Genomic DNA, 13,318 nt, shown 5'->3' with positions numbered 1-13,318 from the left:
CTCAATCTCCATTTTCTCACTGTCGCTGGATTAATCCCTGGAACTCCCAGTTTAACAATGTTGGTTTCCCTGCACCACTTGGAATGCAGCCGTTCAAAAAGAGGCCTCACCACCATCTTAGGGCACCAAGGGAAGGGTAATAAATACCAACCTTGTCGGCAACTCTCACATCCCAAGAAGCAATAATAAATACCATGTGACCACAATGTGCAATGACTCGAACAAATATGTCCTTGGTTAAAGTTTTTTACAGCTTCATTTTACTATGGGGAGAATTTTCTCCCCTTTGGCGAGCCGGGTGGGAGCGGGCACGGGCGGGCACACAGCCGATCACCACCCGCAATCGGCCGGGCGCCACCATTTTGCGTGGGTGGGCCCAGCGTGATGCACACCCGGAAGTGCTCAGGGCTACCTGTGCGGGCGGGGGGAGGAGGAAGAGTCGGGGCCTGCACTCTTTCACACACATGGAGCTGCCTCGGGGACATTAAGGAAAGTCATAAAAATTGATCAACAAAAAAATAAAATTATTCAGACACGTCCCCTCATGTGACATTGTTACATGAGGTGGGATATGTTTATCAATTCATATGAAACAATTTATTAAATTAATAAAGCCTTCATGAAATCTCATCCCGCCCGTGGATGAGCTTCCATGTAAAATGCAAAGGCCGCCTGGGCTCTTCGTCTGCCCGATAACCTTAAGGTTGGCCGGGCAGCACTGTTAATTACTTCAATTCGTTTTTAAATGGCCTCAATAGGTCTTTGACAGCTCGATGGGCGCGCAGCCGATTCCGCTGGGCACCTGCCAAACTCAGGATTAGAATGGCGCGCGGTGACGTCAGGACGCACGCTCGACATCACCGCGTGTCATTTTACCCGTGGGTGAGCGGGACCCACCCCCACACGCCGACCAGAAGTTTCAGGCCTTTGTGATTGAAGAGCACTTAAACAATTTAAAATATAAAAATCAGCTCCAGTTATTGCTCTGAAATGTAGTAAATGTCCGGAAGGACAATTGGGATTTGATTTCACATCTTTGGAGGCAGCTTTACTTCAGTGATCATTGGGTGGTCCAGATCTTACCCACATTTACAATGACCCTGTTTTTGAGTGAGGTACTCAGCTGATTTTATTACTTTGCATTGAGAGAGCAACATGTCATCTCTTGGCCCCTCTTCTCAGTAATATTTACAATGTGCTTTGCATCTTTTTATGTAAAACTAATGAGAGATGAAGAAAAACAGCATCACAAGACATAAAGTGACTTCATCTGCACCTGGACAAAATAAATACTTGAATTTTAATAACTGGAGATTTTCCAACCTGAGACACAAAATGTACCTGTAATTCTCTCTGACTCTTTATTCCCTGGATTAGTTACAAAGCTTGTAGTCAAACCCGAATCTAGCAGACATGAGGAGGTGGGCGGTGGGTAGCAGTGCGATTGCACACGGCATAAGGCTGTAAATTAAGTTACAGATCAGGTGGCAAATCTGAGATTTGAAGCTGTTAATCCCAGGATTAGCAGCACCACATTAGCAGCATCAGGTTAGCGACATAAAAAGGCAGAATTGACTTTAACTACTTAAGATGGTTGATAACTTGAATTCTTGCCAATGTAACAGAAGAATCTAAGAACAAAAGAAATAGGAACAGGAGTAGACCATTCGGCCCCTCGAGCCTGCTCCGCCATTCAATAAGGTCATGGCTGAATTTCTTGTGTTTTGAATTCCACATTCCCATCTACCCCCGAAAACCTTTGTTTCCCTTGCCTAACAAGAATCTACCTACAGAGAAAAGCAACAAACTGCGAGCGCTGGAAATCCAAAAACAAAAACAAAAATACTTGGAAAAACTCAGCAGGTCTGGCAGCATCTGCGGAGAGGAACACAGTTAACGTTTCGAGTCCATATGACTCTTCAACAGAACTAAGTAAAAATAGAAAAGGGGTGAAATATAAGTTGGTTTATGGGGGTGGGTGGGGCAAGTAGAGCTGGATAGAGGGCCAGTGATAGGTGGAGATAACCAAAAGATGTCACAGACAAAAGGACAAAGAGGTGTTGAAGGTGGTGATATTATCTAAGGAATGTGCTAATTAAGGGTAGAAAGCAGGACACTCACGGTACAGATAGCCCTAGTGGGGGTGGGCTGGGGTGAAGGAATCAAAACAGGCTAAAAGGTAGAGATAAAACGATGTTTGGAAATACATTTAAAAATAATGGAAGTAGGTGGGAAAATAAAAATCTATATAAATTATTGGAAAAAAAGTGGGGGGGGAATCGGAAAGGGGGTGGGGACAGAGGAGAGAGCTCATGATCTTAAATTGTTGAACTCGATAGTCAATCCGGAAGGCTGCCCTGTGAGTAGTTTCAGGCCTTTGTGATTGAAGAGCACTTGAACAGTTTAAAATATAAAAATCAGCTCCAGTTATTGCTCTGAAATGCAGGCCCTGTAAATGCACCCAGAAGCAACCCCTCACTTCTTGAAAGCAGGACAGGTGCCATACGCCCTGAGAGAGAAGGTTGATGCTGAGCTGAAGTGGCTAGAGAGACTGGGTGTCATAAAAGCAGTTCAGTTCTCAGAGTGGGTTTCAGGTGTCTGAAACTACCCCCACCACCCCAACCACTGGACCCAACCCCTCCACCCCAAGGAAGTTGTGAGCTATTAGTATGAATGGGGGATTGGATAATAGACAGATAGACCTTCCAACATTCTGACCACTCATCACCACCCCCCACCATTATCCTCTGACCCTCGCACTCCCTGATTACGCCACAACCCCCTGACTAACCCCCACGCCCCACCCCTTCAAACACCAATCTATGACTATTGCAAAACACTCTGAATACATCCCACCCCTGACTATCCCCCAACCACCACACCCCTTTTCTACCTTGATGACCCTACAGCTAACCCACACTGACCCAACTATCCTACCAGTCCCGTTGATTATCACCTGAACTCCCATCCCCCCATGAATAGCCCCCACCTCCTCTCACAGCTCCCTACCCTTCCTGACATCCTGACCCTCCCCCACACCTAGGTGAGTGAAAAGGAGCCGAGTGGAAATCCGAAGGTGATTGTCACTCCCCGGATTTTGTGAGCCATTAACATGAATAGGGGATTGTATAATGGACAGAAAGAACTATGGGGTTTTGATAAACTGTGGTAAACATTTAAAGAAATAATTCCAAATTCTCAGTGAAAACACATTCCATTGAGAAACAATAAATTCTCCGGGAATACTGGTCCACCCACGGCTAACCACATAAAATAATGGGGAGCCAAAGGGTGAAAGAGAGTGTGGAATTTGAAGTAATTAATATGGAAGAAAATAAGCACTAGAGAAACTAATGGGACTAAAGGCTGACCAATTCACTGTACTTGATAGTTTACATCCTAGGATTCAGTTCAGTGGATCGGTACGATTCTCTGCAGCTATGACCGGGTGTTCTGAAGGTTGTGCTGTCTTTTCTGCTGCCAAGAGATATATACCGGTTAGGTGACTGGGCAACAAGTTGGCAGATGAAATATTTTGTGAGCAAGTGTGAGGCTATCCACTTTGATATGAAGAAAATCAGAGGGTCATCAGAATGGTGGAGTGGTCAATAGTGAGGAGGATTGCCTTAGATTACAGGGGCCCCCCAATGCCCAACTACCCCTATCCCCAACCCCACTGTGCATGCCCACTGGTCCCTGAAGGTAGTGGGCCAGGTGGATAAGGTGGTTAAGAAGGCATATGGTGTAGTGGATGGTGGTGTGTGTGTCAGCTCCGCCTCTGACTTCTGAGCAGTTCAAATCACTCCAACTCCCTGGGTTCTAGACATTGGACTTATTTGGGGGTTGTGACAAAGTGCAGCAGACAACTGGTTTTGGTGTAAGAAAATAAAAACTGGGTTTATTGAATTCACAAATGAACTGAAAACATTAGGATTACACTGAGATTATACAGACTTACAAAGTACACTTAGTTAAGAATGGGGAACACACGGCATAACGAGGGAAAATCATGCTACTAGTCCCCTTACCCTTGCCCCACCCCCAAAACCTAACTAAATTGATCTTGGAGAGGTCAAGGATCATGCTCACCAACCAGGGTCCCTTGAGAGTTCGAAATCCAGCCAGGTAAGCCGGTTGCAGCTTTGGGGTACACTCTTTGTGTCCTCTGGGGCCTGCCGTCCCCACGTAGTCCTGGTCTGTGGAATCTGCGAAGGTTCTTCAGTTGGGTGGAGGGCGCGGTTGTGGGTGGTCGGTCTTCATGGAGGGCTGCGGTTGCGTCCTTGTTGTCTTCAGTTGAGCCTGCCACTCCATGCCCCTCGCCATGATGTTGCCTGCGGGCCTGCAAACCTCCAGATCTCCTCCCTCCACTTGGCTCAGCTACCACTCCCTGCTTAAAATCTGCATCAACTGCTCCAAAACTGCTCACCCTCCTCCCCATAGTAACTAGTGCCCCAGTTATACAGTTTTTCGAATTGTTTTTCTGAAACCAAATCAATGTTAGTTCTTTGTTTGATTTTGGTGGGCTTCTTCAAGTGATTGTTGTCTCGTTGTTTTTAAAGGGCTCGCATGTTGTTTATCATTGTCTTCTTGACCCCGTCACTAGTCTTGAACTGCAAGCCATTGTATATGTGGACTATTGATAGGTTCGCATAATTGCATTGATTGCAGCCTTCCTGCCTTAGTAGTTAGTATCGATTATTTATGCAAGATTTTGATGGGCTTTAGTTTCAAGTAAGGTGAAGTCTTTCTCTGGGTTGATTATTTTAAAGGGAAGAATGTATATTCTGTCCCCTCTTGTTGTCTGGTTTCAGGCCACAATCCACATTTCACTCAACAAGCCTGGGCATGTCAAGTCCCAGGCCTTCATGGGCCTAGCCTCCTGTCTGCAGGGTTCTACACTTAACTCAGCAGTTGGGTCCTCTGCCATAAAAGTTCAAAAGTCATGTCCTTGTTAATGAGATGAAAAATGTGGGAATTTTGAGAACCCGTCAAGATCCTGAGGGGCCTTGATTGGGTGGGTATGGAGAGGTTGTTTCCTCTTGTGGGAGAATCTAGATCTAAGGGTCACTGATTAAAAAGAAGGGATCACCCATTTAAAACAGAGATGAGACAATTTTTTTTTTCACTCAGAGGGTCGTGAGTTTTTGGAACTCTCTTCCTGGAAAAGTGGTGGAATCAGAGTCTTTGAATATTTTTAAGGCCGAGGTGGATAGTGAAGTGGTATCTTTGATGAACGGACCACAGGAGACTCAGGTACAGGTTACGATCGTTTATTCGAGCAATTGCAAGGAGAGCACCTTCTCAATACAGCTTGAGACAGCACTCTGCTAAGCTACAAGTGTTTACCATATTTTTACATTATTGGTCACAGATAAGAACATCCTCCAGATTCCCATCTTATCAACATATAGGTTTACATTATACAGACACGTCCCTGGTAACAAAGGGGACAAAGGGACATGCATCATCTGACCCTACTTTCACCCAGGCAGAGACCTGCCTTCCTATCTAAGCTGGGACCATCTGTCCTTCCCCTATCTGTTGAAGAGCACACTTAACCTATGTAACTGCCATTCTCTGACTCCAGTCTAACTCCCAGGACCTTGCTGGTCATTGCAAACCCTGAGGGTGCACAAAGTTTGAGAGTGTATAAGGATCATCTGGTTTAACTGTTCAATTGTTGATTTACTGATTTGTGCTGGCCTGCCTATCGATTCAAATTTAAGTAATTAATTCCCCTATAATGAATTCTTCCTTACCATAAATTCTCTTGTACTTTCTTCCCCCTTATTCTTAATAAGCAAGGGGGTGATAGGTTATCGGCGGGATGTGAGATACTGCTTTCAGGTTACTATCAGATCAGCCATGATCTTATTAACTGGCAGAGCAGGCTCAAGGGGCTGAATGGCCTACTCCTGTCCCTTGTTCGTATGTTCGTGTATATATATTGGAACTACACAGTTGGATATTTAGATTTGTTGGATTCACTCCAGCATCTCTCAAGGTGAAGGTATGCTGCTATAGTGTAGTGATGATAGTTCACCCCTTAACTTGGATCGAGGCATCTTGCTAGACTTGGCAGTTTTCTTCTTGGGGATTTAAGGTAAATATTACTATCAATGTTAATGAGTGTGAAGAGAGTGCTGGTTGGATTGCAATTGGACTCCGATTGGTTGAGGTATTGCCACGGAGAATGCACCAGTGATGGTGACTGACAGTTAACTGCCAAGAATTGTTTAAAATTTAAACCAGGCAGCTTGACCCTTATTCATCAAGGCATTGGCTTGAAGAATGATTCAGCGAATAGGATCACTTATCTTGTTTTGCTGAAACAGTTGCAATGTATCTTTTTTCTTCAATGGGTGTGGGCTTCACTGGCTGGGCCAACGTTTATTGCCCACCCCAAGTTGCCCTTGAGAAGATGGTGGTCAACTCCCTTCTTAAACTGTTGCAGTCCATGTGATGTAGATACACCCAGAGTGCAGTTAGGAATGGAGTTCCAGAATTTTGACCCAGCATAAGTGATGGAACGGTGATATATTTCCAAGTCAGGATGGAGATCGACCTGGAGGGGAACTCCCAGGTGGTGGTATTCCCATCTATATTTTGCCCTTGTCCTTCTAGATGGTAGTGATCGTGGGTTTGGTAGGTGCTGCCTAAGGAACCTTTGTGAATTCCTGCAGTGTATCTTGTACATGGTACACACAGCTGCCACTGTGCATCGATGGTGGAGGGAGTGAATATTTGTAGACATGGTGCCAATCAAGCAGGCTGCTTTGCCTTGGACAATGTCAAGCTCCTTGAGTGTTGTGCGAGCTGCACTCATCCAGTCAAGTGGGTTGTATTCCATCACACTCCTGACTTATGGTTTGTAGATGCTGGACAGGGTTTGGGGAGTTAGGAGCTGAGTAACTTGTCACAGGATTCCTAGCCTCTGACTTGCTCTTGTCAGCACAGTATTTATATTGCTAGTCCAGTTCAGTTTCTGGTCAATGGTAATCCCCAGGATGTTGATAGTGGGGGATTCAGTGATGGTAATGCCATGAACTGTCATGGGGCGATGGTTAGATTCTCTCTTGTTGGAGTTGGCCATTGCCTGGCACTTGTGTGGGGCAAATGTTACTTGTCTTAAACTGGATAGAGTTGGGGATGGTTCTGGAGAGGGGATACGTAGGCTTACAAAGCAAAAGGATATGGCAGCAGAGTAGGACAGCTATTGAGGTAATGATACCCAGCGTGTGAAAGGAAGGGACAGAGTGTGCAAACATTAAAAAAAAGCAGCAAATAGGTCAAAGGGGGAAACAAATAGTAAAAAAGAAAAGTTAATTTCCATTCACTTAAATGCACATAGTATTTGGGGCAAAATAAATGAATTAACAGCATAAATTGAGCTTAATAATGACACAGTACAAAGCGAGATTTAAACAGGCCTCCAATCAACAGCCAAAATCCAATGAACTCTTTAGTGTAGAAGAGGCAGAAGCAGCCAATCCTGACACTTATTCATTATTCAACATTAGAGTTGGGAAGACAGAGCCAATATTTGTTACAGCGTAAGTGAATGGTAAACCATTAAAAGTGGACGGAGACACGGGTGCTTCTACTACTGGAATTGGAAAACACACTTTCAGAGATTTAAATAAAGGTAATGAACAATTAAATTTGAAACAAACATCTGCCAAGTTGAAAACGTACACAGACGAAGAAATCCAAGGAAAAGCTATCACCAGAGTAACGGTTCATTCTAGACACCAATCGGTACGGCTCCCAGTGATGGTGGTAGAAGGTGAAGGCCCAAACCTTCTAGGGCGTGATTGGTTGAAGGAGATTAAATTGAACTGGTCTGAAATCTTCCAGGTGTGAGCAGGTGGGCTACAAGAGCTGGAAAAAAAAAATCACACCGTCCGCAAGAATGAACTGGGAAAAATCAAAGGCCTACAGGACACGATTTATGTGGACCCAGAAGCAACCCCTCACTTCTTGAAAGCAGGACTGGTGCCATGCACCCTGGGACAGAAGGTCGATGCTGAGCTGAACCGGCTAGAGAGCCTGGGTGTCATAAAAGCAGTTCAGTTCTCAGAGTGGGCAGCACCCATAATCCCTGTCCTTAAATCAGACCAGACGTCCAGATGTGTGGGGACTATAAACTAAAGATCAACAGAGCAGCCAAACTGGACAGTTACCCTATTCCCAAGACTGAAAACCTATGTGCTAAACTAGCAGGAGGGACAATGTATAAAAAGCTTGACATGAGTCAGGATATCAGCAACTGGAGCTGGGTGGCGCCTCCTGGGAATTTGTAACCATCAGTACCCACAAAGGGTTATACCAATACGCACGCCTGTGCTTCAGTGTTTCCTCAGCCTGTGTCATTATTCAGAGGACAATGGAGAGTTTATTACAGGGACTACCTCAGGCTGTAGTCTACCTGGACGATGTACTGATAACTGGATTCACTGAAAGGGAACACTTGGTTAACTTAGAGGAAATCCTGAAGTGATTTCTAGAAGCAGGAGTGTACTTGAAGGAGGAAAAATGTACTTTTTAAGAAAATGAAGTCATTTATTTAGGCCACCAGGTAGATGCCCAAGGGTTACACCCAGTTGAAGATCGGGTTAGAGCAATCAGAGAGGCACCTGCACCCAAGAACAACTCTGAACTTCAATCACTTTTAGAGATGATAAATGACTGTGGGCGATTTCTACCAAACTTGTCCACAATTCTAATCCCTCTATTTTCTCTGCTAAGGAAAAAGCAGTGTTGGTTTTGAGAGGCACCTCAAAAAGAAGCCGTCCGGAAAGTAAAACAGCTCTCACGCTCCCAAAATTTTTTAGTGCATTTTGACCAGATGAAGGAAGTGTAGCTGACCTGCGCTCCCCCTATGGAGTGGGAGCGGTACTACCTCACAAAATGGACGACAGCACAGAGAGGCCGAGAGGCTGTGTACCCGGGACACAAAAGCTGAAAAAGGATATCCTCAGATCAAAATGAAAGGTCTCTCAATTATTTTTGGTGTAAAAACATGACACCAATACGTGCACGGGCGACATTTCATGATAGCATCAGAACACAAACCACTTTTGAGTCTGCTTAGTGAGGAAAACCTTATACCACCCATAGCCTCTGCAAGAATACAAAGATGGGTCCGAATTCTGGAGGCATATGAATGCACCTTTGTACATAGACCACGGATTCATATAGCAAATACCGATGCTCTAAGTCACCTCCCTTTACAAGAGAATGATGAACATGTCCCAATCCCAAATGTCAAATTGAAAGAAAAAACATACAATGTGGCAAAGATTAGTGATAAGGCAAAGGATTGGGAGAGCTTTAAAAACCAGAAAAGATGACCAAAACAAAATGAAGAGGAAGAAAATAAACTTTGAGAGTAAACTAGTAAGTAATATATAAATGGAATGTAAGAGCTTCTTTAAATATATAAAAAGGAAGGAAGAGGCCAAACTGAGCATAGGCCCCTTAGAAAACGAGGTTGGGGAAATAATAATGGGGAATGAGGAAATAGCAGAGGAGTTGAATAAATACTTTGCATCAGTCTTCACGTTAGAAGACACTAATAGAGTTCCAAAAATACTAAATAATCAAGGGGAAAAGAGGGGAGCGGGGGGAGCAGGGGAGGAAATGAATATAATAACTATCAAATAGTAATATGAAAACTAATGGTGCTAAAGGCTGATAGCCTGGACATGATGGGTTGCATCCTAGGATATTAAAGGAAGTAGCTACAGAGATAATGGATGCATTGATAGCAATCTTCCAAGAATCCTTAGATTCTGGAAAAGTCCCAGAGGGTTGGAAAACTGCCAATGTAACACACTTATTCAAAAAGGGTCGGAGAGAAAAAACAGGTAATTAAAGGCCAGTTAACTTAACATCTGTCATTGGGAAAATGTTAGAGTTTATTATCAACAATGTAATAGCAGAGCATTTAGAAATGCATAATATAGTCTAGCTGAGGCGACATGGCTTCATGAAGGGGAAACCATGGCTGAAACATTTATTGGAATTCTTTGAGGTCACAAGCAGGAGAGATAAAGGGGAATCAGTCGATGTAATCTATTTGAAATTCCAAAAAACGTTTGACAAGGTAGCGCACATAAGGCTGCTTAATAAGATAAGAGCCCATTGTGTTTGGGGTGGTATATTCACATGGATAGAGGATTGGATAACGAACAGAAGACAGAGAGTTGGGACAAGGGGAGCATTTTCAGGATGACAACCTGTAACACAGGGATCAGTGCTGGGGCCACAACTATTTACAACATTCATTAATGACTTGGATGAGAGAAGTGAATGTACTATCGCCACGTTTACAGTTGACACAATAAAATGTGGGAAGGTAAGTGGTGAGGATGACACAAAGAGTCGACAGAGGGATATAGACAGGTTAAGCGAGTGAGCAAAAACTTGGCAAATGGAATATAATGTGGGAAAATGTGAGGTTATGCACTTTGGCAGGAAGAAGAGAGGAGCTGAATATTATTTAAATGAAGGAAGACTACAGAAAGCTTCAGCACAGACGGATTTGGGGTCCTTGTGCATGAATCACAGAAAGCTAGCATACAGGTTCAGCAGGTAATAGGGAAGGCAAATGGACTGTTGGCCTTCATTTCAAAGGGAATGGAGTATGAAAATAAGGAAGTCTTGCTAAAACTATACAAGGTCCTATTTCGACAACACCTAGAATGCTATGAACAGTTTTGGTCCCCTTATCTAAGGACAGATATACTGGCATTGGAGGAAGCCCAGAGAAGTTCATTAAGTTGTTCCCGAGTAGGGAGGGATTTTCTTCTGAGGAGACGTTGAGTAGGTTGGGCCTGTACTCATTGGAGTTTAGAAGAATGAGAGGCAAACTTATTGAAACAGATAACATTCTTAGGCGTCTTGGCAGGGTAGATGCTGAGAAATTGTTTCCCCTTGTGATAGAGTCTAGGGCCAGAGGTCATAATCTCAGAGTAAGGGGCTGCCTATTTAAGACAGAGACGAGGAGGAATTTCTTCTCTCAGAGGCTAGTGAATCTGTGGAATTCTTTACCGCAGAGGGCTGGAGGTACTAGGTTGTTAAGTATATTCAAGACTGAGATACATAGATATTTAATAAGTTAGGGAATCAAGGGTTATGGGGAGGAGGCAGAAAGGTGGAGTTGAGGATTATCAGACCAGCCATGATCTCATTAAATGGCAGAGCAGACTCGATGTGCCAAATGGCCAATTTCTGCTCCTACACCGTATGGTCTTATGACCACTTGTAGGCCCAAGTCTCGATATTGTGCAGGTTTTACTACATTTGGACATGGAACTGCTTCATTATCTGAGGAGCCGTGAATGGTGATGAACGTTGTGCAATCTTCAGCGAACATCCCCACTTCTGACATTATGATGGAAGGAAGGTCAATGATGAAGCAGCTGAAGATGGTTCGGCTGAGGACATTACCCTGAGGAACTGCTGCAGTGATGTCCTGGAGCTGAGATGACTGACCTCCACCAACCACAACCATCTCCCTTTGTGTGATGTATGACTCCAAACAATGGAGAATATCTCCCCTGATTCCCATTGACTCCAGTTTTGCTAGGGTTCCTTGATGCTACACTCGGTCAAATGCGGCCTTGATGTCAAGGGCAGTTACTTCCATCTCACCTCAGCAGTTCAGCTCTTTAGTCCAGGTTTGAATTAAGGCTCCAATGAGGTCAGGATCTGAGTGGCCCTGGAGGAACACAAACTGGGCATAAATGAGCAGGTCATTTCGAGGTAAGTGCTGCTTGATAGCACAGTTGAAGATACCTTCCATTACTTTACTGATGATCGAGAGTAGACTGACGGGGCATTAATTGGCCGGGTTGGATTTGTCTTTCATACCTGGGCAATTTTCCACATTGCTGGGTAGATGCCAGCATTGGAGGTGCACTGGAACATCTTGGCTCGGGGCATGGCATGTTCTTGGGCACAGGTCTTTAGTACAATGGCCGGAATATTTTCAGTGCCCACAGCCTTTGCTCTATATAGTACCTTCAGATGAGGAGTGAATCGAATTGGCTGAAAACTGGCATCCATGAAGCTGGGGGCCTCAGGAGGGGCAAAGAATGACCATTCAGAGGACACTTCTGGCTGAAGATTGTTGCAAACGCTTCAACCTTATCTTTTGCACTGATGTGCTGAGCTCTCCCATCATTGAGGATGGGGATATTTGTGGAACCTCCTCCTCCAATGAGTTGTTGAATTGTCCACCACCATTCATGGCTGGATGTGGCTGGACTGCAGAGCTTAGATTTGATCCATTGGTTGTGGGATCGCTTAGCTCTGTCTATCAATTGTTGCTTATGCTGTTTGGCATGCAAGTAGTCCTGTGTTATAGCTTCACCAGCCTGACACCTCAGTTTTTGGCATGCCTGGTGCTGCTCCTGGCATACCCACCTGCACTCTTCATTGAACCAGGGTTGACCCCCTGTCTTGATGGTAATGATAGAGTGGGGGATATGCCGGCCCATGGAGGTTACAGGTTATTTTCTAGCATGTTTCTGCAGCTGTTCTTGGATGCCTCATGGATGCCCAGTCTTGAGTTGTGAGATCTGTTCGAAATCTATCCCACTTGGCATTGTGGCAGAGCCACACAATATGATGGAGGGTATCCTCAGTGTGAAAATGAGGCTTCGTCTTCAAAAGTTCTGTGCGATTGGTCACTACTATCGATACTGTAATGGATGAACGCAGCTGTGTTGGTGAGCATCAAGTTTGTTTTTCCCTTTTGTTGGTTCCCTCACCACCTGCCGCAGACCCAGTCTAGGAGCTATGCCCTTTTGGACTCGCCTAGCTCAGTCATTAGTGGTGCAACTGAGCCACTCTTGATGATGGACATTAAAGTCTTCCACTCAAAGAATACCCTGTGCCCTTGCCACTCTCAGAACTTCCTCCAAGTCGTTTTCAACATAGAGGAGCGCTGATTCATCAGCTGAGGGAGGGCAGTGCGTGGTAAGCAGCAGGAGGTTTCCTTGCGCATGTTTGACCTGATGCCATGTGACTTCACGGGGTCCCGAGTTTAAGTTGAGGACTCTCAGGGCAACTCCCTCCCACCTGTATACCACTGTGCCACCACCTCTGCTGCTGGTGTCTGGGACATTATCTGTAAAGTATGATTCTGTGAGTATGAATATGTCAGGCTGTTGCTTGACTGATGCCGACTAGTTTGTCGGGTTTCATTCCTTTTTGAGACTTTGTAGCAGTTTGATACAACTGTGTGGCTCCATTTCAGAGGGCATTTAGGAGTCAACCACATTGCTGTGGGTTTGGAATCACATGTAGG

The sequence above is a fragment of the Cetorhinus maximus genome, chromosome 5 (assembly GCF_964194155.1).
Source record: "Cetorhinus maximus chromosome 5, sCetMax3.hap1.1, whole genome shotgun sequence".
In the NCBI taxonomy this organism is placed as follows: Eukaryota; Metazoa; Chordata; class Chondrichthyes; order Lamniformes; family Cetorhinidae; genus Cetorhinus; species Cetorhinus maximus.
This window is presented reverse-complemented; position numbering follows the sequence as displayed.